We start from the raw sequence: 26,152 nt of genomic DNA on the forward strand, positions 1-26,152 counted from the left end.
CTCAAAGAGTCAGACGCAACTGAGCGCATATATACATTCAGGCCTTCCTCTGCACCAACTCCAGCCTGATGTGCCAAGGGTGGCTGACCTCTCACATCATCCAAGTTCCCCCATCCTTTGATTTCTGGTAGGGAAGGCACTGAAGGATATTATGGAATAGGAAATGAATAGACATTAGGGAATAGGAGATGAAGGGATATTAGGGATTAGGAGATGGATAAGTTGGGGGTATTTATTTCCCTGGCTTCCTTTCTGTGGGATTGCTGATAGTTGGTTCTCTCATTCTCAAAAATAATTTACTTCATGGGGAGTGTCCTGGTGCTGCTTAGTCACTTCGGTCGTGTCCAACTCTGTGCGACCCCATAGACGGCAGCCCGCCAGGCTCCCCCATCCCTGGGATTCTCCAGGCAAGAACACTGGAATGGGCTGCCATTTCCTTTTCCAATTCATGAAAGTGAAAAGTGAAAGTGAAGTCACTCAGTCATGTCCGACTTGTAGCGACCCCATGGACTGCAGCCTACCATGCTTGTCCGTCCATGGGATTTTCCAGGCAAGGGTAATGGAGTGGGGTGCCATCTCCTTCTCCAGGAGTGCCCTATGACCAGTTAATAAAGGAAAAATTGGTACAATCCTAGATTAACTAAGAATCTACTGGTACTTGCTAAAAGCTGTTACCTCACATCTAATCAGGGGCAGTTCTGTGGGAGACCAGGGTTTGATCCCTGGGTAGGGAAGAATGTAAAGGATGCCCACTCCAGTATTCTGGACTGGAGGATTCCATGGACTCTATAGCCCATGGGGTCACAAAAAGTCAGACATGACTGAGCAACCTTCACTTAAAGGAAAACCCCTATCAGGCAGAAAGTCAGAGAGGAAATTTGGCTGAATACTGCGTGACAGAGAGATGGTTTGAATTAGGAATCTACATTCATTGATGAATTGTGGCTAACAGGTTGGACAATTTGTAGCGGATTAAAAACACCAAGATTGGAAAATCAATGGCAAAGAGGTCTGATGCAGAAATATATGAGTGGTTCCCTTGAAATGTGCAAATGAGATGAAGATTCAGGTCCCATGGCATCCTCCAGAGAATCCTCCATGACAGAGGAGCCTCTCAATAATCACATGGACAAAATTATCCTTCCTATAGCTGTCAATCCCCCACCCCCACCCCCACCCCCTGCCCAGTTATTCCAGTGCTTGCTCAATGGGAGAGGTACTAACAGGTCACAATGACACATATGAAGACTACACACTGGTTTGATAACATGAACTTCTCAACACAGTTGATGTGGTATGACCACCCAACTTGCCAATAATAGAAGATATTTATATGGCACCATTGTTGACCAACTTGTTAGCATATATGCTGTCGTGTCAGACTCTGTGCAACCCTATGGACTGTAGCCCACCAGCCTCTTCTGTCCAAGGGACTGTCCAGGCAAGAATACTGGAGTGGGTTGTCATGTCCTCCTCCAGGGGATCTTCCCAACCAAGTGATCAAATCCATCTCTTAGGTCTCTTCCATTGGCAGGAGGGTTCTTTACCACTAGCACCACTTGGGAAGACCCCGCTTATATGAGGTCAATTCTATCAGACCCCTTCATCACTGTGGGAAAAAAAATGTCTTCTCAAGGGGAGAAGCAGATATCTGGGATCTGCCTTCTCCAGTCATGATATTGTTAGTGCCACCATTTGTAGACTTTCAAAATCTTTATTTTCCTTGTGTTTTGACACAATCTTACCATAGATTGGGGAAAATAATTTATGGGGGGAAAATGAAACATGACTGTGCGTCCACCAAAAAACAAAAACAAACAAACAAAAAAAAACCTGACTGCTCTCAAGCTCTCAATGGACTTGATAGAATGGAATAATCTGCTAAAGACTATGACAGCAACTTTGGTGAGACAAAATCTTGTGAATTGGGTATGGCATCTCATAGGATGTCATGTGCCTTAAAGCACTATTCAATGCATGATGTCATATCTCCTAAAAAAGAATGCACAGGTCCAGACACCAAAGGATGTAAAAATGGCCTCTTTGAGCAAAGTTGCTGGAGCAATATTTTTATCACTACAATCCAGCTTTTATGGGGAGAAGGATACCAGTTTCCATGCAGAAAAAATGCTTCCACTAGAGAACATAATCAAGGCTCTGTAAAACTTGAAATTGAGTCTGCCCTCTGGCCATTATGAGCTCCTTAAGCTGTTGAACCTTCTCTGCAGAGAAAGGGAACACATCATGATTGAAGTGATTGATATTATTCACCAATTGAAAATGAGATTGCTGCCACATAAGGGGGGTGGGTAAGAGAACAATTTCTGAACCTAGAGGTTACTCTGGAGTGTCTCATTTCTGTGATAGGCTGGGTAACAGAATAATGGAGCAACACAATAAAGGTAGAGGCTGCCTGCTAATGCAGGAGACACAAGAGACATGGGTTTGGCTCCTGGGTCGGGAAGATACCCTAGAATAGGAAATATCAATGCCCTCCACTATTATTGCCTGGAAAATTTCATGAACAGAGGAGTCTGGAGGGCTACAGTCCATGGGGCTGCAAAGAGTCAGGACACAACTGAGCAAGTGAGCACACAATAAAGGCAGATCAACAAGGCTTATCACACAGGATCATACCATCAGGTATAGAATACTGTACAGGCTAGTTATTGACACAGCTTAGGATACACATAGAATAACTGTAGGTAAAAGGATATATAATTATCATCTAAGACATCATGAGCAGCTAAATATCATAAGACTATAACAGCTGTATTTTATGTTAATTCATTTCCCTACTTTTTTTTTTTTTTTTTAAGATTACCTTTTACAAGGAGCACTGAGGTTTACTAACATCTTAGATTTTGTTTGGGAAAATGATAAAACATCAATTCATAAGAATATGGTAGTTGATGGTATTTACATATCCCTTATACTTGGGACATATATTTTTCATCTAAAAAAGCTCATATGCTGGGGAAAAAAAAAGAAGAAATGGAATGCAGTAACTTTTCCATTTGTTCTTCCAGATCCACATTCCACTCTTAACCTTTCTCCAACTCTGCCCCAGGAGGCTGACTCGAATGGACTAGGTCTGTGGACTTCTCTGACTTCAGATTGAATTTGGCCAATGAAAGTAAGCAATAAGAAGATGAACAGTAAGACAAAAATAAAATTAAGTCATTTACTGCTTCTTCCTTGTGTCACAGGTGCAAATGACTCTGTACTCAAACTAAAGATTTTTTTTTTTTAATCAGTTCATATAATGGCTTCCTCCCCTCCACTTAAAGTCCAAAGTGGCAGCAACTTAATCCCTCATAAGAGCCACCATATACAACCATCTTTCATTGTGTTCTCCAAACTCTGTTCACTCTTTTGAAAACAACTCTTGTATTATACTCTCCTTGGTGGCTTGCTTGAAAGTGCCACCTGATTCCTGCTGATTAAAGATTAAAAAGATATGTGGGAGATGTAGTGAATTCCCCACTTACGTGACAAAGTTTATGGTTCAACCTATCATTTTCTCAGGACTGAATTTCACTTTAACTCAATAATATACTTTCTTAACAGTCTTCATTTTTTCACTCATGTTCTCCAATCAATTTAAAAAATGCATGAGTACTTATTTGTAATAAATTATATTTTTTGTTGATATTATAGTAAACCAAATATAAAACATTAGCAGTAATGCAAAAAATAAAGAAAAATTCTAATATTTTCTTTTCTCACTCCAGTGAAGTAACACAGGGTATGTACAACACATTTTGGAAATTACTGTAGATGCAGTGGTTAACAGTAACAGGCATTTCTTCTGGTCTCAAGACATTTTGATGTCAAAAAATGTCATCTGTTGTCATCATTGGCTGGTTGTTAAGCAAGTTCTACTTCATTTTGGTACTCACATCTTGATACTAGGCATGCAGTTGACCTTCTTACTGATTATCCTTAATAGTATAATATCAAGAAAAATATAAAATTACTGGATAGGGTTTCCTAGGGCAAATATATGGATTAAGTTCAAATGACAAACATGCTCTGCTGCCTTAACTGAAAACCACAGTCACATTTATTGGAATAAGGTGTGTTAACATAGTGTATATATGTGTGCATTCTGATGTGGAATGGCAAGTGGGCTTGAGTAGGGGGAGGACAAAAACCGAGAAAGGAAGATTAGAATGGTGGGGCACATAGAGTCAAATCATGAAAGTAAAATTTCTTGCTTCATTTAAAGTGTTAATAAAAATGTATTCCTTGAAGTAGGAAATAGTGCCAATTTCTATGACACTAAAAACATCATGGGGATAAATTGAAGGCTTGTAAGTTTTGCATGTGAGAATGATCAGGTATTGTTACCCTGAGAGGAATCTCACATTTTTATCAGTAAATTCAGAAAAATGAAATTATATCAGTTCTTTAATTCAGTTGTCAAGTAATGAACTCAAATTATGGTTACTTGATTTTTAAGCTGCTCTTTTTTTTGGTGGGGGGTGTGGCGGCAAGAATACTGGAGTGGGTTGCCATTCCCTTGGTTACTTGATTTTTAAATCAGATCTTTTTTCAGAAGCTCCATCAATAATTTCAGACCATCAAAATAAACTAATGTAAATTTGCTGCAAGAGGCACCATGATGTGAAATGTAATATTTTGCTCATTATTTTTTATGGAGACAATTTCTGGTAGAAAAAAAAAAAAAGTCCAATATTCTACCCAAACTAAAAGCTAACCTCACGGATCACACAGCTAATCACTAACTGCCTTGTGCCTCCACTGCTTATGTTTATGTTTCAGGCATTACAACATTTTATTGGCCATCTGTATAAACCTGCTGATCTTTGCATTTATTTACAGATATTGTAAATCTTATTGCTTAGCATTAATTTTCTAAGTTGTGAGTTTTTCATCATCTCCAGGCATTTTCTGTTAGTTAATAATAATAATAAACAACCAAAATACTAACAATATACTTCAATAGAGTGACTTATTTAATAGTCAATATAATTAAATTGAATATATTATTTCATATATTTAATAATGCAATATGGTTTAATAATGCAAATATGTTATCAACATTTCCCTTATAGATCAATTGGTAAAGAATCTGCCTACAATGCAGGAGACCCCAGTTTGATTCCTGGGTCAGGAAGATCCACTGGAGAAGGGATAGGCTACACTCTCCAGTATTCCTAGGCTTCCCTTGTGGCTCAGCTGGTAAAGAATCTCTCTGCAATGTGGTAGACCTGGGTCCAATCGCTGGGTTGGGAAGATCCCCTGGAGGAGGGTATGGCAAGCCACTCTGGTATCATTGCCTGGAGAATTCCATGGGCTGTATAGTCCTTGGGGTTGCAAAGAGCCGAACATGACTGCGCGACTTTCACTTCCTTTCGCATCAAAATTTCAGAAATCTATCATACACTGCAAATATTTTAAAGTATCCACATATTCTAGGAACTCACCATTCAAAATACACAAAGACTAAATCAAAACTCATAAGCATTTACTGTCTGTGCCAAAGATATACGATAATTTTAAAATTAAAGGCTGTTATAGAAGATGGCAGAGGAATAGGATGGGGAGACCTCTTTCTCCCCCACAAATTCATCAAAAGAACATTGAAACCCTGAGTAAATTCCACAAAACAACTTCTGAATGCTGGCAGAGGACATCAGGCACCCAGAAAAGCAGTCCATTGTCTCTGAAAGGAGGTAAGAAAAAATATAAAAGACAAAAAAAGAGACAAAAGAGGTAGGGATAGAGCTCCATCCCGGGAAGGGAGTCTTAAAAAGAGAGAAGTTTAGGAAACACTCTTGCTGCCAAGTCTGTGGTGAGCCTTGGAAGCACAAAGGGCAACATAACAGGGAGGAAGAATAAACGAATAATTAAAACCCACAGATTAGGAGCCCAAGGGTAACTCCCCCAGCGGAGAAGCAGCGCAGAAGCCTGCGTCCACCACTAGCAGGTGGGGGCTGGGCAGGGAGGCACGGGCTGCATTGCTTAGAGTAAGGATCAGGCCGAATGCCCCGAGGGTAATCAGAGCGAAGTAACTTGGGCTAGCAAAACAGACGGTGGGATAGCTACCATGTGAAAAGCTCTAATGTAAGACACCGCCAAGACCGTGCACAGAACAAAGGACTGAACAGAATTAGCTGGCTGCAGACCATCTCTCTCCAGTGATAGGCAGCCAGAGCCAGAAGGGGCCAATCGCAGCCCCAGAGAGACATTATCTACCAAACTGCAAGCAATTCTTTGCTAACTAAGACTTCTTGGAGTTCTGGACAGTCATCTGCCTGAGAAGGTGCGCCGGTTGTACACCCAGAAAACTGAGCAGTAGGGACAGGAGAGGTGATAAGTCGCAGCGACCGTGCTTGCCAAACACCTCGTCACCTGAGCTGCTTGGAGAAGGGCGCAAAATACAGGACCAACTGAGTCTGCACCTCTGAGGACTACCTGAGTGCCTGAACCTGAGCGGCTTAGACCTGGGAGGTGCATGCAGCCCAAGGCCGGCCTCGGACAGTTCCCAGCGGAGCAACCTAGAGCCTGAGCTGTGTGTGCCTTGAGCAGGGGCAGGCTCAGTGGGGCTGAGACACTGCGAGCACACACCAGTGTTGTTTGCAGCATCCCTCCCTCCCCACAGTGCAACTGAAAAAGTGAGCCTAAAAAAAGTGTCCACCACCTCCCCTCCGTGTCAGGGCAGAAATCAGACACTGAAGAGACCAGCAAACAGAAGAAGCTAAAACAGAGGGAACCACCTTGGAAGTGACAGGTGCAATAGATTAAAACCCTGTAGTTACTACCGACCACATAGGAAGGGGCCTATAGACCTTGAGAAATATAAGCCGGACCAAGGAACTATCTGAAAATGAACTGACCCCACACTGCCCACAACACCACCAGAGAAAGTCCTAGATATATCTTTACTATTTTTATGATCATTCTTTTTTTATTAACTTTAAAAAAAAAATTTTTAAGTCCTCTATTACTCCTTTAATATTCATTTTTATAACCTATTACTTTTCAAAAAAAAGACCCTATTTTTAGAGCAAACTTCATATATATATATAAATAATTTTTGTGACTTTGTTCTTTTCTTCTTCTTTTCTTTAATATTGTATTTTTGAAAATCCAACCTCTACTCTAGATTTTTAATCTTTGCTTTTTGGTATTTGTTATCAATTTTGTACCTTGAAAAACCCAACCTTCAGTACCCATTTTTACTTGGGAGCAAGATTACTGGCTTGACTGCTCTCTCCCCTTTTGGACTCTCCTTTTTCTCCACCAGGTCGCTTCTGTCTCTTCCCTCCCCCTTCTCTTCTCTATCCAACTCTGTGAATCTCTGTGTGTCCCAGATGGTGGAGAACACTTAGGGAACTGATTACTGGGTGAATCTGTCTCTCTCCCCTCCTTTTATCCTCCTGGCCACCTCTGTCTCCTTCTCCCTCTTCTCTTCTCTGTATAAATCCGTGAACATCTCTGAGTAGTCCAGACTGCGGAGCACACATAAGGAAGTGATTACTGGCTAGCTTGCTCTCTCCTCTTTCAATTCCACCTCATCTCATTCACGTCACCTCTAACTCCCTCCTCCCTCTTCTCTTCTCCATGTAACACTGTGAACCTCTCTGGGTGTCCCTCACTGTGGACAGACTTTTCATCTTTAACCTAGATGTTTTATCAATGGTGCTGTATAGAAGGAGAAGTCTTGAGACTACTGTAAAAATAAAACTGAAAACCAGAAGCAGGAGGCTTAAGTCCAAGTCCTGAAAACATCAGAGAACTCCTGACTCCAGGGAACAATAATTGATAGAAGTTCATCAAATGTCTCCATACCTACACTGAAATGCAAATTCTCCAGCAACACAGGAACACAGCCCTGAGCTTCAATATACAGGTTGCCCAAAGTTACTCCAAAACCATTGACATCTCATAGCTCATTCCTGGACACTTCATTGCACTCCAGAGAGAAGAAATCCAGCTCCCCCCACCAGAACACCAACACAAGCTTCCCTAACCAAGAAACCTTGACAAGCCACCAATACAACCCGACCCAGAGCGAGGAAACTCCACAATAAAGAGAACTGCACAAACTGCCAGAATACAGAAAGGCCACCCCAAATGTAGCAATATAAACAACATGAAGAGACAGAGGAATACCCAGCAAGTAAAAGAACAGGATAAATGCCCACCAAACCAAACAAAAGAGGAAGAGATAGGGAATCTACCTGATAAAGAATTCCAAATAATGCTAGTGAAAATGATCCAAAATCTTGAAGTAAAAATGGAATCACAGATAAATAGCCTGGAGACAAGGATGGAGAAGATGCAAGAAAGGTTTAACAAGGACCTAGAAGAAATAAAAAAGAGTTAATAAATAATGAATAATGCAATAAGTGAGATCACAAACACTCTGGAGGCAACAAATAGTAGAATAATGGAGGCAGAAGATAGGATTAGTGAAATAGAAGATAGAATGGTAGAAATAAATGAATCGGAGAGGAAAAAAGAAAAACAAATTAAAAGAAATGAGGACAATCTCAGAAACCCGCAGGACAATATGAAATGCTCCAACACTCCAATCATAGGAGTCCCAGAAGAAGAAGACAAAAGAAAGACCATGAGAAAATACTTGAGGAGATAATAGTTGAAAACATCCCTAAAATAGGTAAGGAAATAATCACTCAAGTCCAAGAAACCCAGAGAGTCCCAAATAGGATAAATCCAAGGCGAAACACCTCAAGGGACATATTAATCCAATTAACAAAGATCAAACACAAAGAACAAATATTAAAAGCAGCAAGGGAAAAATAACAAATAACACACAAGGGGATTCCCATAAGGATAACAGCTGATCTTTCAATAGAAACTCTTCAGGCCAGGAGGGAATGGCAAGACATACTTAAAGTGATGAAAGAAGATAACCTACAACCCAGATTACTGTACCCAGAAAGGATCTCACTCAAATATGAAGGAGAAATCAAAAGCACTCCAGACAAGCAAAAGCTGAGAGAATTCAGCACCACCAAACCAGCTCTCCAACAAATGCTAAAGGATATTCTCTAGACAGGAAACACAAAAGGGTGTATAAACTCGAACCTAAAATAATAAAGTAAATGGCAACAGGATCATACTTATCAATAATTTACCTTAAACATGAATGGGTTGAATGCCCCAACCAAAAGACAAAGACTGGCTGAATGGATACAAAAACAAGACCCCTATATATGTTGTCTACAAGAGACCCACCTCAAAACAAGGGACACATACAGACTGAAAGTGAAGGGCTGGAAAAGATATTCCATGAAAATAGAGACCAAAAGAAACCAGGAGTAGTAATACTCATATCAGATAAAATGGACTTTAAAACAAAGGCTGTGAAAAGAGACAAAGAAGAACACTACATAATGATCAAAAGATCTATCCTAGAAGAAGATATAACAATTATAAATATATATGCACGCAACAAAGGAGCACCACAATATGTAAGACAAATGCTGACAAGTATGAAAAGGGAAATTAACAATAACTGATTAATAGTGGGAGACTTTAATACCCCACTCACACCTATGGACAGATCAACCAAACAGAAAATTAGCAAAGTAATATAAGCTTTAAATGATACAATAGACCAATTAGACTTAATTGATATCTATAGGACATTTCACCCCAAAACAATGAATTTCACCTTTTTCTCAAGTGCACACGGAAACTTCTCCAGGATAGATCACATCCTGTGCCATAAATGTAGCCTTGGTAAATTAAAAAAAACTGAAATCATTCCAAGCATTTTTTCTGACCACAATGCAGTAAGATTAGATCTCAATTACAGGAGAAAAACTATTAAAAATTCCAACATATGGAGGCTGAACAACACGCTTCTGAATAACCAACAAATCACAGAAGAAATCAAAAAAGAAACCAAAATATGCATAGAAACGAATGAAAATGAAAACACAACAACTCAAAACCTGTGGGACACTGTAAAAGCAGTGCTAAGGGGAAAGTTCATAGCAATACAGGCATACCTCAAGAAACAAGAAAAAAGTCAAATAAATAACCTAACTCTACACCTAAAGCAACTAGAAAAGGAAGAGTTGGAAAACCCCAGGGCTAGCAGAAGGAAAGAAAACTTAAAAATTAGGGCAGAAATAAATGCAAAAGAAACAAAAGAGACCATAGCAAAAATCAACAAAGCCAAAAGCTGGTTCTTTGAAAGGATAAATAAAATTGACAAACCATTAGCCAGACTCATCAAGAAACAAAGGGAGAAAAATCAAATCAATAAAATTAGAAATGAAAATGGAGAGATCACAACAGACAACACAGAAATACAAAGGATCATAAGAGACTACTATCAGCAATAATATGTCAATAAAATTGACAATGTGGAAGAAATGGACAAATTCTTAGAAAAGTACAACTTTCCAAAACTGAACCAGGAAGAAATAGAAAATCTTAACAAACCTATCACATGCACAGAAATTGAAACTGTAATCAAAAATCTTCCAACAAACAAAAGCCCAGGTCCAGACGGCTTCACAGCTGAATTCAACCAAAAATTTAGAGAAGAGCTAACACCTATCCTACTCAAACTCTTCCAGAAAACTGCAGAGGAAGGTAAACTTCCAAACTCATTCTATGAGGCGCCATCACCCTAATACCAAAACCTGACAAAGATGCCACAAAAAAAGAAAACTACAGGCCAATATCACTGATGAACATAGATGCAAAAATCCTTAACAAAATTCTAGCAACCAGAATCCAACAACACATTAAAAAGATCATACACGACGACCAAGTGTGCTTTATCCCAGGGATGCAAGGATTCTTCAATATCCGCAAATCAATCAATGTAATTCACCACATTAACAAATTGAAAAATAAAAGCCATATGATTATCTCAATAGATGCAGAGAAAGCCTTTGACAAAATTCAACATCCATTTATGATGAAAACTCTCCAGAAAGCAGGAATAGAAGGAACATACCTCAACATAATAAAAGCTATATATGACAAACCCTCAGCAAACATTGTCCTCAATGGTGAAAAATTGAAAGCATTTCCCCTAAAGTCAGGAACAAGACAAGGGTGCCCACTTTCACTGCTACTATTCAACATAGTTCTGGAAGTTTTGGCCACAGCAATCAGAGCAGAAAAAGAAATAAAAGGAATCCAAGTTGGAAAAGAAGAAGTAAAATTCTCACTGTTTGCAGATGACATGATCCTCTACATAGAAAACCCTAAAGACTCCACCAGAAAATTACTAGAGCTAATCAATGAATAAAGTTGCAGGATATAAAATCAACACACCAAAATCCCTTGCATTCTTATACACTAATTATGAGAAAGTAGAAAAAGAAATTAAGGAAACAATTCCATTCACCTTTGCAACGAAAAGAATAAAATACTTAGGAATATATCTACCTAAAGAAACTAAAGACCTATATATAGAAAACTATAAAACACTGGTGAAAGAAATCAAAGTGGACACTAATAGATGGAGAAATATACCATGTTCATGGGTCAGAAGAATCAATATATTGAAAATGAGTATACTACCCAAAGCAATCTATAGAGTCAATGTGATCCCTATCAAGCTACCAGCGGTATTTTTCACAGCGCTAGAACAAATAATTTCACAATTTGTATGGAAATACAAAAAACTTCGAATAGCCAAAGCAATCTTGAGAAAGAAGAATGGAACTGGAGGAATCAACCTGCCTGACTTTAGGCTCTACTACAAAGCCACAGTCATCAAGACAGTATAGTACTGGCACAAAGACAGAAATATAGATCAGTGGAACAAAATAGAAAGCCCAGAGATAAATCCACACACCTATGGACACCAGTACTCTTGCTGGGAAAATCCCATGGATGGAGGAGCCTGGAAGGCTGCAGTCCATGGGGTTGCTAAGAGTCAGACATGACTGAACGACTTCCCTTTCACTTTTCACTTTCATGCATTGGAGAAGGAAATGGCAACCCACTCCATTCTTCTTGCCTGGAGAATCCCAGGGACAGGGGAGCCTGGTGGGCTGCCGTCTATGGGGTTGCACAGAGTCGAACACAACTGAAGTGACTTAGCAGCATGGATACCTTATCTTTGACAAAGGCAGCAAGAATATACAATGGATTAAAGACAATCTCTTTAATAAGTGGTGCTGGGAAAACTGGTCAACCACTTGTAAAAGAATGAAACTAGATCACTTTCTAACACCGCACACAAAAATAAACTAAAAATGGATTAACGATCTAAACGTAAGACCAGAAACTTTAAAACTCCTAGAGGAGACCATAGGCAAAATACTCTCTGACATAAATCACAGCAGGATCCTCTATGACTCACTTCCCAGAATACTGGAAATAAATGCAAAAATTAACAAATGGGACCTAATCAAAATTAAAAGCTTCTGCACAACAAAGGAAACTATAAACAAGGTGAAAAGACAGCCTTCGGAATGGGAGAAAATAATAGCAAATGAAGCACCTGACAAACAACTAATCTCAAAAATATACAAGCAACTCCTGCAGCTCAATTCCAGAAAAATAAATGATCTGATCAAAAAATGGGCCAAAGAACTAAATAGACATTTCTCCAAAGAAGACATACAGATGGCTAACAAACACATGAAAAGATGCTCAACACCACTCAGTATCAGAGAAATGCAAATCAAAACCACAATGAGGTACCATTTCACGCCAGTCAGAATGGCTGCGATCCAAAAGTCTACAAGCAATAAATGCTGGAGAGGGTGTGGAGAAAAGGGAACCCTCTTACACTGTTGGTGGGAATGCAAACTAGTACAGCCACTATAGAGAACAGTGTGGAGATTCCTTAAAAAACTGGGAATAGAACTGCCTTATGACCCAGCAATCCCACTGCTGGGCATACACACCGAGGAAACCAGAATTGAAGAGACACATGTACCCCAATGTTCATCGCAGCACTGTTTATAATAGCCAGGACATGGAAACAACCTAGATGTCCATCAGCAGATGAATGGATAAGAAAGCTGTGGTACATATACACAATAGAGTATTACTCAGCCATTAAAAATAATACATTTGAATAATTTCTAATGAGGTTGATGGAACTGGAGCCGGTTATTCAGAGTGAAGTAAGCCAGAAAGAAAAACACCAATACAGTATACTAACACATATAGATGGAATTTAGAAAGATGGTAACAATAACCCTGTATGTGAGACAACAAAAGAGACACAGATGTATAGAACAGTCTTTTGGACTCTGTGAGAGAGGGAGAGGGTGGGATGATTTGGGAGAATGGCATTGAAACATGTATAATATCATATAAGAAACGAATCGCCAATCTAGGTTCGATGCAGGATACAGGATGCTCACGGCTGGTGCACTGGGATGACCCAGAGGGATGGTATGGGGAGGGAGGTGGGTGGGAGGTTCAGGATTGGGAACACGTGTACACCCGTGGAGGATTGATGTTGACATATGGCAAAACCAATACAATATTGTAAAGTAATTAGCCTCCAATTAAAATAAATACATTTAAATTTAAAAAAAGTTTAAAGGCTGTTATAAAAATCAACACAATGTTCAACCACCAGTAAAGTACATGTTTAAATGAACACTCTCTTTCTCAAAACTCATCAGATCTATATGAAATATTGCCAAATATACTCTGGCTTTTATTATCTAAACTTTTACTTAAAGGAAAAATTGGTTACATCATAATGTCCAGGGCAAATTGTGGATGCTTAGTCCCCTGAACAAGCTACAGATTAAAAGAGTGACCCAATAAAAAATGACAATGATCTGAGCCTGAGAAACATAATGACCCCCTTCCTTTTATTTCTTTATAGTTTACTCTTAAAATCCTTAACATTCTACCTGACTATCTATATATATATTCATATAAAATGTATGCATATACACACATATATGTTTATATTTGTGCAAACATATGCATACCCATTGGAGAAAGAAATAGCAACCTGCTCTAGTACTGTTGCCTGGAAAATCCCAAGGACTCTCCATGGGGCCGCTAAGAGTCAGCATGACTGAGGGACTTCACTTTCACTTTTCACTTTAATGTATTGAAGAAGGAAATGGCAACCCACTCCAGTGCTCTTGCCTGGAGAGGCCCAGGGACGGAGGAGCCTGGTGGGCTGCCATCTATGGGGTCTCACAGAGTAGGACACAACTGACGCGAATTAGCAGCATGCATACCCATAAACATATATACAAATTTGGGGGAATGGTAATTTTAAAAATATCTATAACACTTTTTTCTTTCATATTTAATTTCATTATCTCCTTTTCATGACTACCTATCAAAGAGTTTAATTTTCATTACATACACATTGCTAGTTTAATCCTCTACTATTTATAAACATACTGAGGTTAAAATTTATGGAGATTCTGTACTAGGACTTGAGTTTTGAGGTAACTATGAATCTTGAGTAATTTTTCTCATGAAATTATTTTAACCTGAAGGAAAAGCAGTTTACTCTGGCATCGCTACCTTCAACATTTGTAATAGATCCAGTTTTCTGCAGGAATAAGTAATAGCAGTCATTTTAGGAAAAAATTTTTTAATTTGTTTAAGTTAATGTCATCCAATAGGCAATTCCATTGCAATTTTTGGTTAATAGGTTTTTATTCCTTCTACTGGGAAGGGGCAACTATTTTCATATGTGTCATTATATTGTTTTATTTTCAGTTATTTTATATTTATTCCCCTGAATGAATGAACTGATTTGAATTATTACTGTTATTTTATAGTTCAAGAAGTAAATTACCCTAGTGATTCTGAAATTAAGTGGGGCTTTTTTGCTTCCTTTTTTTAAGTGCAGCTATGAGTTTTTTAATAAGTGGACTTTGAGAATGCTTATTGATCAAATTTTAGTTCATCTTCCATTGTAGCAAAGCAAAAATCATTTCACTATCCTTTAGATATTGTTCCTTCCAGCTCTGTTTCTTCATTCTAGCCTCTGTTTTTTTGTTGTTGTTTTTTTCCCCTATATACTGCACTAATTCAAACAGTCTCAAATGGGAGACCAATTGGATGAAAAAACAAACTGGATAGGTTATATGTATCATCTGTTTTGCCATATTGACTTGTATTCATTCCAGACACTTACATATTTTATAAAATTAAGACTCACAATAGCTCACGATTGGAAATTTGGATGCACAAGATTGTTTTCAACAGATAATTCTTTAGAGCCAAAGTATTCTCTTAATTTCACTTATTTGAGTTTCAAAACAGTGTTTAGCTTGCACATGTTTTGCAAGTTCACCTTTATGATCTTATTGATATTTTACGATACTCTGATAACTTAAAAAGTGTCTCAAGAAAAACAGATTGATGAGAAAATAGGGCAGGTAGAGTAATGCAATAAAGTTCCTTCACATATTCAATATCACATCCAACAAAGCAGAATCATGTGATAGCAGCAACTTATTATTGCCTTGCATTAACTGAAAGAATGTATTCACTCATTGAAAATCACTTAGGTAGGGGTCCGCAGCTTGAGATGGTGAAGATGGTACATTGTCTTCCTTGTAAGAAAGAATACGGCATCATTAGGTGAAAGCATTCTGATCTTGTTAAAAGACGTTTCCATGAATTTAAAGCAAGCTTAAGTAGAAGTGCAAGTCAGAGTTATACTTATTAACTAATTATTTAGGTAATCTCTATTCGTATTGATCATTTTAAACCATGCGGATTAGAAATAAAAAGGAAGCAGGGAATATGGAACCGAATTTTGTCAAGTTCAACTGTGCAAGGTTCAAGATATATTTCCCATAGAGTACACTGGGAAATTCATAGATCAATAAAAATTTTCTCCTTAGAGTTTTTTCCTTTTCTTCCATTTTTTATTTTCATGTAATATGTGTGAATTACCATTAATTTCTCTTTGTCTTGTGAGATTCCCAAAGACTTATCAAGACATTTTGTAGTCTTCCTTTCTACCTACAATTATATGGTTCATATAGATTTCCTTTCTTAGATGCGGATGGTATTTTATTAAACAATTTCTATTTTATGTGTCTTGCATGTTTAGTTGTTCTGATATAGTTGAATGTTTAAATCATTTAAGTGCAAAATATGAAAAAACCATCTCCTCATATTCATTTCAATTTAATTCAACAAACATTTACTGACTTCAATATCAGATCAGATGCTCAGTCGTGTCCAACTCTTTGCGACCCCATGAATCGCACTACGCCAGGCCTTCCTGTCCATCACCATCTCCCAGAATTCACTCAAACTCATGTCCATCGAGTTGGTGATGCCATCCAGCCATCTCATCCTCTCTCATCCCCTTTTCCTCCTGCTCCCAATCCCTCCCAGCATCAGAGTCTTTTCCAATGAGTCCATTCTTCACATGAGGTGTCCAAAGTACTAGAGTTTCAGCTTTAGCATCATTCCTTCCAAGGAAATCCCAGGGCTGATCTCCTTCATAATGGACTGGTTGGATCTCCTTGTAGTCCAAGAGACTCTCAAGAATCTTCTCCGACAACACAGTTCAAAAGCATTAATTCTTCGGCACTCATCTTTCTTCACAGTCCAACTCTTGCATCCATACATGACCACTGGAAAAACCATAGTCTTGACTAGATGGACCTCTATTGGCAAAGTGATGTTTCTGCTTTTCAATATGCTATCTAGGTTGGTCATAACTTTTCTTCCAAGGAGTAAGTGTCTTTTAATTTCATGGCTTCAGTCACTATCTGCAGTGATTTTGGAGCCCCCCAAAATAAAGTCTGATACTCTTTCCACTGTTTCCCCATCTATTTCCCATGAAGTGATGGGACCAGATATGCCAGGCTCTATTTGAGATGCCTGGTATATGACAGTGAACAATAGAGAAAAAAATTCTACCCTAGTGTTTCTTTAATCTTATATATTCCACAGTTCTGCATCACCCATCAAGATTTTTCATTTTCCTCTATTATATCTTTCTTACAGTACCACTAGAACATTTTCATCAGAAAGTTGTGTTGCTGTTCAATATAAACAAGAACAAAACAGGCCTTGAGATGGTGAAGATGGTACATTATCTTCCTTATAAAAAAGAATATGGTATCATTAGGTGAAAGCATTCTGTGCTTTCAGTTAACATAAGCTGTGTTCATGTGCTAGGCACTGTTCTTAGCATATTATATACATTAACTCACTTAATCTACATAACAAGTTAATAAAATGTACACTAATTATCACCATCCCAATTTCATGGAAGAAGAAATACAGAAAGCTTAAATAATGTCAAAGTTTGATCAGTTCATAAGTCCTGATCCAAACCAGGGAGCTTAACCTGAGAGACTGTGCTACTTACACACACACACATACACACACACATATGCACAGCTTATCAGCCCAAAATCTCTCCAGAAAAGTTTACATGACATTCTCTTTAATGTGGTTACTTTAATTATTTGTTTGAAACCAGAGCAATCCAACATTCAATCAGAATCTCTCATTTGGCTGAAATTACCTGTATGTTGGGCTGCCCTGGTGGCTCAGATGGTAAAGAATCTGCCTGCAGTGTAGGAGTCCTGGGTTCAATCCCTGGGTTGGGAAGATCCCCTGGAGGAGAACATGGCAACCCACTCCAGTATTTCTTGCCTAGAGAATCCCCATGGACAGAGGAGCATGGCGATCTACAGTTCATGGGGTTGCAAAGAGTTGGACATGACTGAGCAACTAAACACAGCACACATGCTGTATATTTAAAATGAATCTAAAGGCATCAAATTCTACTGAATAATTCTGAAAACACAGTATTTCTCCCTTTCTTAATCAGTTTAATCTCATGGTTAGTGATTTAAAATGTCCCTCTTTCATACTGAACTGGTCATTCTTCGTGTTAACTCAGAAAATTCATATCTGTGAAAAAAAAAATTTTCTCTACAAGTGAGAGATATATTGTATTAACAGAATAGTGTATATATTTGACTACTCCCTAATGCCATGACTTTTCTGGCTTGTGACAAAGCATAGGCAGTTAATATGTCCAAATATTTCATCCTTACAAATGATTCTAATAATTATGTACTGATATCTGCAGGAAACATAAAGTCCCTTTATACAGTGGCTTAATTTGCATATTGCTAATTGGACACAGACCTATAACAAAATATAAAAAAGCAAACCTTAGTGCATCAGAGTTGGTAAATCAGTTTAGTACATAATGACAAATGTACCTGGATTTTATTCTGAATCTTTAAAATTTTTATTTTATTATTATTATTATTTTACTTGACAATATTGTATTGGTTTTGCCATACATCAACATGAATCTGCCACGGGTGTACACATGTTCCCAATCCTGAACCCCCCTCCCACCTCCCTCCCCGTACCATCCCTCTGGGACATCCCAGTGCACCAGCCCCAAGCATCCTGTATTCTGCATCGAACCTAGACTGGCAATTGAAACATGTATAATATCATATTCTGAATCTTTTGATCCAATCCAGTGAGCATATTCCTCCTGACTACAAACCTGGGAATATTGGATCTCGCTCTCTTTTTTTTTTTTTTTAAATCACATCCATATACTTATTATATACAAATATAGCTAGCTTCCCTATCACCTGTATAAATGAGATTGCCCTCCTGTAGATGATAAATATCTCTTAAGATAATGAAGTAGATTCTAATTATGCCTATCTTCAGGTTAAAAGGGGGGTAAAAAGAAAATCCAGAAATGCCACTAGTTTTAAGGTTAATTCTTGGCCCCCCCATAGTTAACATATATTTTTCAAAACTAATCTTACTGACATATTACTTAAATCAATAAAATAAACTCATTGTGTGTACAGTTCATTGAATTATAACAAATGTATATACCTATTTAACCATTCTTCCAGTCAAAACACAGAATATCCATCATTCTCAAAGTTGCCATGTGCTCCTTCCAGTCACAGATGCTCAGACTTGTCATATGTCTTCTGTCACTAGAGTTCAGATTTGTTTTTGTAGCATCTGTATAAATAAAATGATACAGGATGTAGCCTTTTTGTGTCTGACCTCTTTCTCTCAGCAGATCTTTAAAACACATCTATATTGTTGAGTGTATCAGTAGTCATCTCTCTAGTAAATGCCTAGGAATAAAACTGCTGGATTGTATGAAAAGAGTATTTTCAAATTGATAAGAAATTGCAAACCTTCCCTCAAATCATATCCCTACCAGCAGAGTATGAGAGTTCTAGTTGTCCCACATCTTCACCACTACTAGATGTTTTATCCTTTTTGATTTGGCCCTAAAAATGGGTATTATGTATCTCATTGTACTGTTTATTCTAAGGAGTAGTAATAATAGTGTTCGTTGCTCAGTCATATCCGACTCTTTGTGACTCCATGGATTGTAGCCCACAAGTCTCCTCAATACATTGAATTCTCCAGGCAAGAATACTGGAGCAAATTGCCATTCCCTTCTCCAGAGGATCTTGCCAACCCAGGGATCGAACCCAGGTCTCCTGCAATGCAAGCAGATTCTTTACAATGTGAGGAACAAGGAAGTTCTAAGGGTAAAATATATTTCATTTGAGAATTAAATATTGATTTATAAACTACAAATATTTAGTCAAATACTATGAATGTTATATTTGTTATTTTGACCTCTATCTGGCAAAGAGATGAGCTTACACTGTTTTGTAGGGGCATCAACAAGGAAACAATTACCTTCAGTCCCCTAAACAGTTCAATAGAGGACATTATGGAAATACATTTTATGTTCACATGACAAAAATTGCTTTCTATAAGCTGACATCAATCAAGTTGACCTAAGCATCTCCCTGTGTCACTTAATCATGGTCTCATTTCCAACTTTTTTTTTTCCTTTGAATCTCAGATGTTCCTATAGACACCACCTCTATCTTTCATGGTCTTCATTTATAAAAATAGATCTTTTGCTTGTAAAACACTATCAATATACTGATGTTCATTTATTTCTTTTCTGACTCATTTCCTTTATGTAGAAGCAACTTTCTGCCATGTTACTTTACTTCTTTACAAGAACTTTTGTCAAAATTTCTTACACTACAAGTCTGTAAGGAATCAATTTCCTCAGTTTTTGAGAAAATGTTTATTTCACTTTCATTATTGGAAGTAATTTCTTTAGATACAGAAGTCTACTTTGTTTTTTCTACTTCTTTTTTTTCCAACACTAATGATTTCACTGCACTCTATTTTTATTTATGTGGTTTCTGATGAGCAGTTTGCTGTAATTCTTAATCCCTTATTATGTTTTTCCCGCCTCTATTGCTGCCTTCAAAATTTTATGTTTCTCTTTGGTTTTCTGCAATTTTAGTATAAAATGCCTAGGCATGTATTTTTTGTTATTTATCCTATTTCTGTTCTCTAAGCTTGTGGTATCTGTGGTTTATGGAAAAAATATTTAAATATTTTAACTGTTTGTCTTCCTTTTCTTTGCCTTCTGTTATTCCAATTACACAAGTATTGCACTTTTTACTTGGTCTTGCAGTCTTGGCCATCACAGTTTCTCTTTTTTTTTTTTAAATTTAAGCTTATCCTAACTTTTTTCTTCTGCATTTCAGTTTGAGTAACTTTTAGTGTCCTATTTTTAAGGTTATTCTTTATTTCTTTGTTTGTGTTAAGTCTGCTAGGAGCACATTAAATGCACTCTTCTTTTACTGTGTTTTTAATTCATAATATCTTCTTTTAAATTTTTGTCACAGTTTTTATATGCTGACATTATCGAAGAGATACTGCATGCTATCTACCTTTTTCCATTAAGGTGTATAATGCAATATCATAAATATCTCAGTCTGATTCTAATGATGACACTGGTTCAGAGTGTGTTTTATCTTGCCTTTTGACATGCTTTACAAATTTTTGCCGAAAGGCAAACTTGGTGTTCAGTAGCTAAGTTGGGTCCAATTCTTTGAAACCCCAAGGACTGCCACACACCAGGCTTCCTTCACCATCTCCTGGAGTTTGTTCACTCTCATGTCCAAGTCAGTGATGTCATCCAATATCGCATCCTATGTCACCCCCTTCTCTTCCTGCCCTTGACCTTTTCAAGCATCAGGGTCTTTTCCAATGAGTCAGCTCTTCACATCAGGTGGCCAAACTATTGGAGCTTCAGCATCAGTCCATCTAGTAAATACGAAGGACTGATTTCCTTTAGGATTGACAGGGTTGATCTGCTCACTGTCCAATGAACCCTCAAGGATCTTCTTCAGTAGTACAGTTCAAAAGCATCAGTTCTTTGGCACTCAGGCTTCTTTATAGTCCAACTCTTGCACACATACCTGACTACTGGAAAAACCATAGTTTTGACTATTCAGACCTTTGTCAGCAAAGTGATGTCTTTGTCTATGTTTGTCATCGATTCTCTTCCAAGGAGCAACTGCCTCTTAATTTCAAGGCTGTAGTCACCATCTGCAGCAATGTTTTGGAGCCCAAGAAAATAAAATCTGTCACTGCTTCCAATTTTTCCCCTCTATTTGCTATGAAGTATTGGGACTGGATGCCATGATTTTAGGTTTTTGATTGCTGAGTTTTAAGCTGTCACCTATAGGCTCTTTAGTTTATCTTTGTTTTCTGCCATTAAGGTGGTATCATCTGCATATCTGAGATTGTTGATATTTCTTGGCAATATTGTTGGCAATATTATAGAGGGTAAGAAATACTGAACTAAATAGGGCTTTACTATGAGAAGTTATGAGAATTTGGTCAAGAATTGGATTGTTTGATGCTTATTCCATCTATCCTATTGAAGATTTTTTAATCAGATATATTAATATAATTTACATATGATAAAATTCATCCTTATTAAAATTAGTTTTGACAAATGAATACAGATATTCCAGAAAAAAATCTAATTCTATTTCGTTGACTATGCTAAAGACTTTGACTGTGTGGACAGCAACAAACTGTGAAAAATTCTTAAAGAGATGAGAATACCAGACCACCTGACCTGCCTCCTGAGAAACCTGTATGCAGATCAAGAAGCAACAGTTAGAACTGAACATGGAACAACAGACTGGTTCCTAATTGGGAAAGGAGTACATCAAGGCTGCATATTGTCATCTTGCTTATTTAAGTATATGCAGAATACAAGATGCAAAATGCCAGGCTGGATGAAGCACAAGCTGGAATCAAGATTGCCAGGAGATATATCAATAACCTCAGATATATAGATGAAACCACCCTTATGGCAGAAAATGAAGAGGAACTATAGAGCCTCTTGATGGTGGTGAAAGAGGAGAGTGAAAAAGCTGGCTTAAAACTCAACATACAAAAAATGAAGATCACAGCATCTGGTCCCATCACTTCATGTCAAATAGTTGGGGAAATAGTGGAAACAGTGAAAGACTTTATATTTTGGGGCTCCAAATCACTGAAGATGGTGACTGGAGCCATGAAATTAAAAGACATTAGATCCTTGGAAGAAAAGCCCTGACAAACCTAGATAGCATATTCAAAAGCAGAGACATTACTTTACTAACAAAGGTCCATCTAGTCAAAGCTATTGTTTTGCTGGTAGTCATGCATGAATGTGAGAGTTGCACAATAAAGAAGGCTGAGTGCTAAAGAATTGATTCTTTTGAACTGTGGTGTTGGAAAAGACTCTTGAAAGTATCTTGGACTGCAAGGAGATCAACCCAGTCAATCTTGAAGGAAATCAACCCTGAATATTCACTGGAACGACTGATGCTGAAACTGAAGCTCCAAAGGATTGACCACCTGATGCTAAAATGAACTCATTGGAAAAGACCAAGGTGCTGGGAAATATTAAAGGCAGAGGAACATTGTCTGCCTTTAGGAGAAGGGGACAACAGAGGATGGCATGGTTGGATGACACAACCAACTCAATGGACATGAGTTTGAGCAAGCTCTGTGAGATGGTGAAGGACAGGGAAGCCTGTTGTGCTACAGTCCATGGGGTTGCAAAGAGTCAGACATGACTGAGCGAGTGAACAACCACAACAACATACAGATATAATCACCAAAATAAAAATATAGACTACTCTGAAGTCTGGATTTCAATGAGTTTCACAAGTGCTCATTTGCAGAAAATCTGCTTCTCAGTTCCAGCCCAACAACCACTATAATTGTTTTGTGTTCTATATTTTTACTATTCTAGAATTTCATATAAAATAGAATTGCACACTATTCAGTTTTTTATTTTTGTGTCTGCCTTTATCTTACATGATGTTTTTGATATTTATCTATGTTTCTCTGTATTTATTTATTAAGGAGTATTTCTAAGTACATATCAAAATTTAATTCATTCACCAGTTAATACACATTTGATCATTTTCAATCATTAGGTGTTAAAAATAAAGCAGATACAGATATCTGCATATGGGTATTTGTGTGGACACAATCTCATGATAAAATATTAAAGAATCAGATTGGTAGAAAATATGGTAAGTACATGGTTAAATTTACAAGAAGTTCCAAAATGAGTCTTTTTTCCATCTTCACCAGCAAATAATGAAGTATCTAGTTGCCCTGCATTCTAGTCAGAACTTGGTATTTTCAGTCTTTTGACCTCTGCCACTTTAGTAGACATATGTTTTTATTTTGAATAATACTTGAATCTCCCTGATGGTATGATGCTGAGCATCTGTTTAAGTGCATATCTGTATATGTGCCATTAAATGATCTTCCCTTGTGAAGTGTCTGGTCAAAATTTTTGCCCATTTGTTTCACTTGGGTAATCTGTCATCTCATAAAATTATAGAGGCTCTTTATGTACTCTGGATAAAGCCCATTATAAGATACTGTTTTGCAAATATTTTCTATCAGTTTGTGATATTTTCTTCCTTAACAGTATCTTTTGAAAAACAGAATTTAAAATTTCTATCAAGTCAAAGTTATCAATGTCTTTTTCCTTTATTGTTTGTTTATATGTGTCCTGCTAGAAATTTTTTAGCAAACTAAAGTCACTGGATTTTCTCCTACACATTTTATAGTTACATCTATTACACATAGCTCTATACTCCATTGCCAATGAATTTTTAATAGATGAGTGTTATTTTAAGGTTCAGTTTTCTATTGCAGTTTTATTCCTGTGATATGGATAGACAATTGTTTTAACACCATTTGTTGGAATGACTGTCTCATGTCCTTTGAATCACCTTACCAAGACTGTTTAAAATAAAATGACCAATAATTGTTCATCTAAAATAATAACAGTAATATGGTACTGAGTGATAATAGCACACAGATAAATGTAGTGATTAAAGAAATATCATAAGGCATAGAATGTGTTAAAAAATTACCTATACTATAAATATCTTAGAACATAGTAAGTACTTAATTAAAACCAGCTATTGTAGTTGAGGTTTAACTTCCTATTAAAAATCATATTAAAAAAAAAAACAACCCTGTACTATTCATGAAGTGGAACAGTATCATTTGAGAATGTATGTAGATTAGTTTAAATGTATTGTAAATTCTAGGAAAATCAGTTCAGCTGCTCAGTCGTGTCCAACTCTTTGCAACCCCATGAACCGCACACAGCACGCCAGGCCTCCCTGTCCATTGCCAACTGCTGCAATCTATCCAAACCCATGTCCATTGAGTCGGTGATACTATCCAACCATCTCATCCTGTTGTTCCCTTCTCCTCTTGCCCTCAATCCTTCCCAGAATCAGGGTCTTTTCAAATAAGTCATCTCTTCGCATCAGGTGGCCAAAGTATCGGAGTTCCAGCTTCAACATCAGTCCTTCCAATGAACACCCAGGACTGATCTCCTTTAGGATGGACTGGTTGGATCTCCTTGCAGTCCAAGGGAATCTCAAGAGTTTTCTCCAACACCACAGTTCAAAAGCATCAATTCTTTTTAAAATATAAGTTATGCAATAAGTGAGAAAATAAAACATAATCATATAAAATCTCAGGTATATTAAGAGAAGGCACAAAATGTAGAGAAAAAAAGATGCAAGTCACAACTGCAATAAATAAAAGTTACAAACCTGGCAGATACTAATCCAACACTGTAAACAACCATTTTAAATGAGAATAGTCTAAATACACTAGCTAAATTAAATCGCTGAAGTAGATTAGTAAACTGGACTCACATCTCTGTTGTCTACAAGAAACCACTTTTAATATAAAGACTAGGTTAAAAGTAAAAGGATAAAGAAAAACAGACTATGCTACCACAAAACAACAGAATGCAGCATCCGCTATGTTACTTTCAAAGTGGGCTTCAGAACAAGGAAAATTACTGGGGATAAAAGTGATGCTACATAATGATACGTAGCCAAATATCAGAAAAGAGATAATAGACCTCAGTACATATGCAACTAACAAAAGAATATCAAAATAAATTTGTCAAAATCTGATAGACATGTATGGAGAAATAGATAAATCAAGTATATGATTAAAAATATCAACACTCCTCTTTCAGTAAGTGATAGATCTGGTAGGCAGACAATTAGTAAGGATATGGACGACCTGAACAGCCCTGTGAATCAATTTGATCTAACTGATATCCATAGAAGAATCTAAAAATAGAATGCACATTTTTAGAAAACTGACATGTCAGATTGGTATAGTCACTTTGGAAGACAGTTTGCTTTCCAAAGTGACTATAAGACAGTCCTTAAAAAACTAAACACCATGTTTAAAATAAGCAATCACACTCATGCATATCTAGCTACTGATTTAAGAACTTTCAGTTCAGTTGCTCAGTCGTGTCTGACTCTTTGTGACCCCATGAATTGCAGCACACCAGGCCTCCCTGTCCACCACTAACTCCCGGAATTCACTCAAACTCACGTCCGTCGAGTTGGTGATCCCATCTAGCCATCTCATACTCTGTCGTCCCCTTCTCAGGCCCCCAATCCCTCCCAGCATCAGAGTCTTTTTCAATGAGTCAACTCTTCCAATGAGGTGGCCAAAATATTGGAGTTTCAGCTTTAGCATCATTCCTTCCAATGAACACCCAGGACAGATCTCCTGTAGAATGGACTGGTTAGATCTCCTTGCAGTCCAAGGGACTCTCAGGAGTCTTCTCCAACACCACAGATCAAAAGCATCAATTCTTCGGCACTCAGCTTTCTTCAGTCCAACTCTCACATCCATACATAACCACAGGAAAAACCATAGCCTTGACTAGACGGAACTTTGTTGACAAAGTAACGTCTCTGCTTTTGAATATGCTCTCTAGGTTGGTCATAACTTTTCTTCCAAGGAG

General features: G+C 37.6%; 1 protein-coding gene across 7 annotated transcripts in view; it reads right to left on the reverse strand.

Annotated features, from left to right (window-relative positions):
• Positions 1-26,152, reverse strand: part of GALNT13 (polypeptide N-acetylgalactosaminyltransferase 13) — a 652,766-nt gene that overhangs the window by 373,716 nt on the left and 252,898 nt on the right. The window contains exon 2 of one of the 7 annotated variants that reach the window (XM_042243855.2): positions 18,823-18,957. The exons of the other annotated variants lie outside the window; for them this stretch is intronic. The gene's annotated coding sequence lies outside the window, so the exon portion shown is untranslated. The remainder of the gene's footprint in view (positions 1-18,822; positions 18,958-26,152) is intronic. 7 annotated transcript variants of the gene reach the window in all.

This window comes from Ovis aries, chromosome 2 (genome assembly GCF_016772045.2).
Source record: "Ovis aries strain OAR_USU_Benz2616 breed Rambouillet chromosome 2, ARS-UI_Ramb_v3.0, whole genome shotgun sequence".
Taxonomy (NCBI): domain Eukaryota; kingdom Metazoa; phylum Chordata; class Mammalia; order Artiodactyla; family Bovidae; genus Ovis; species Ovis aries.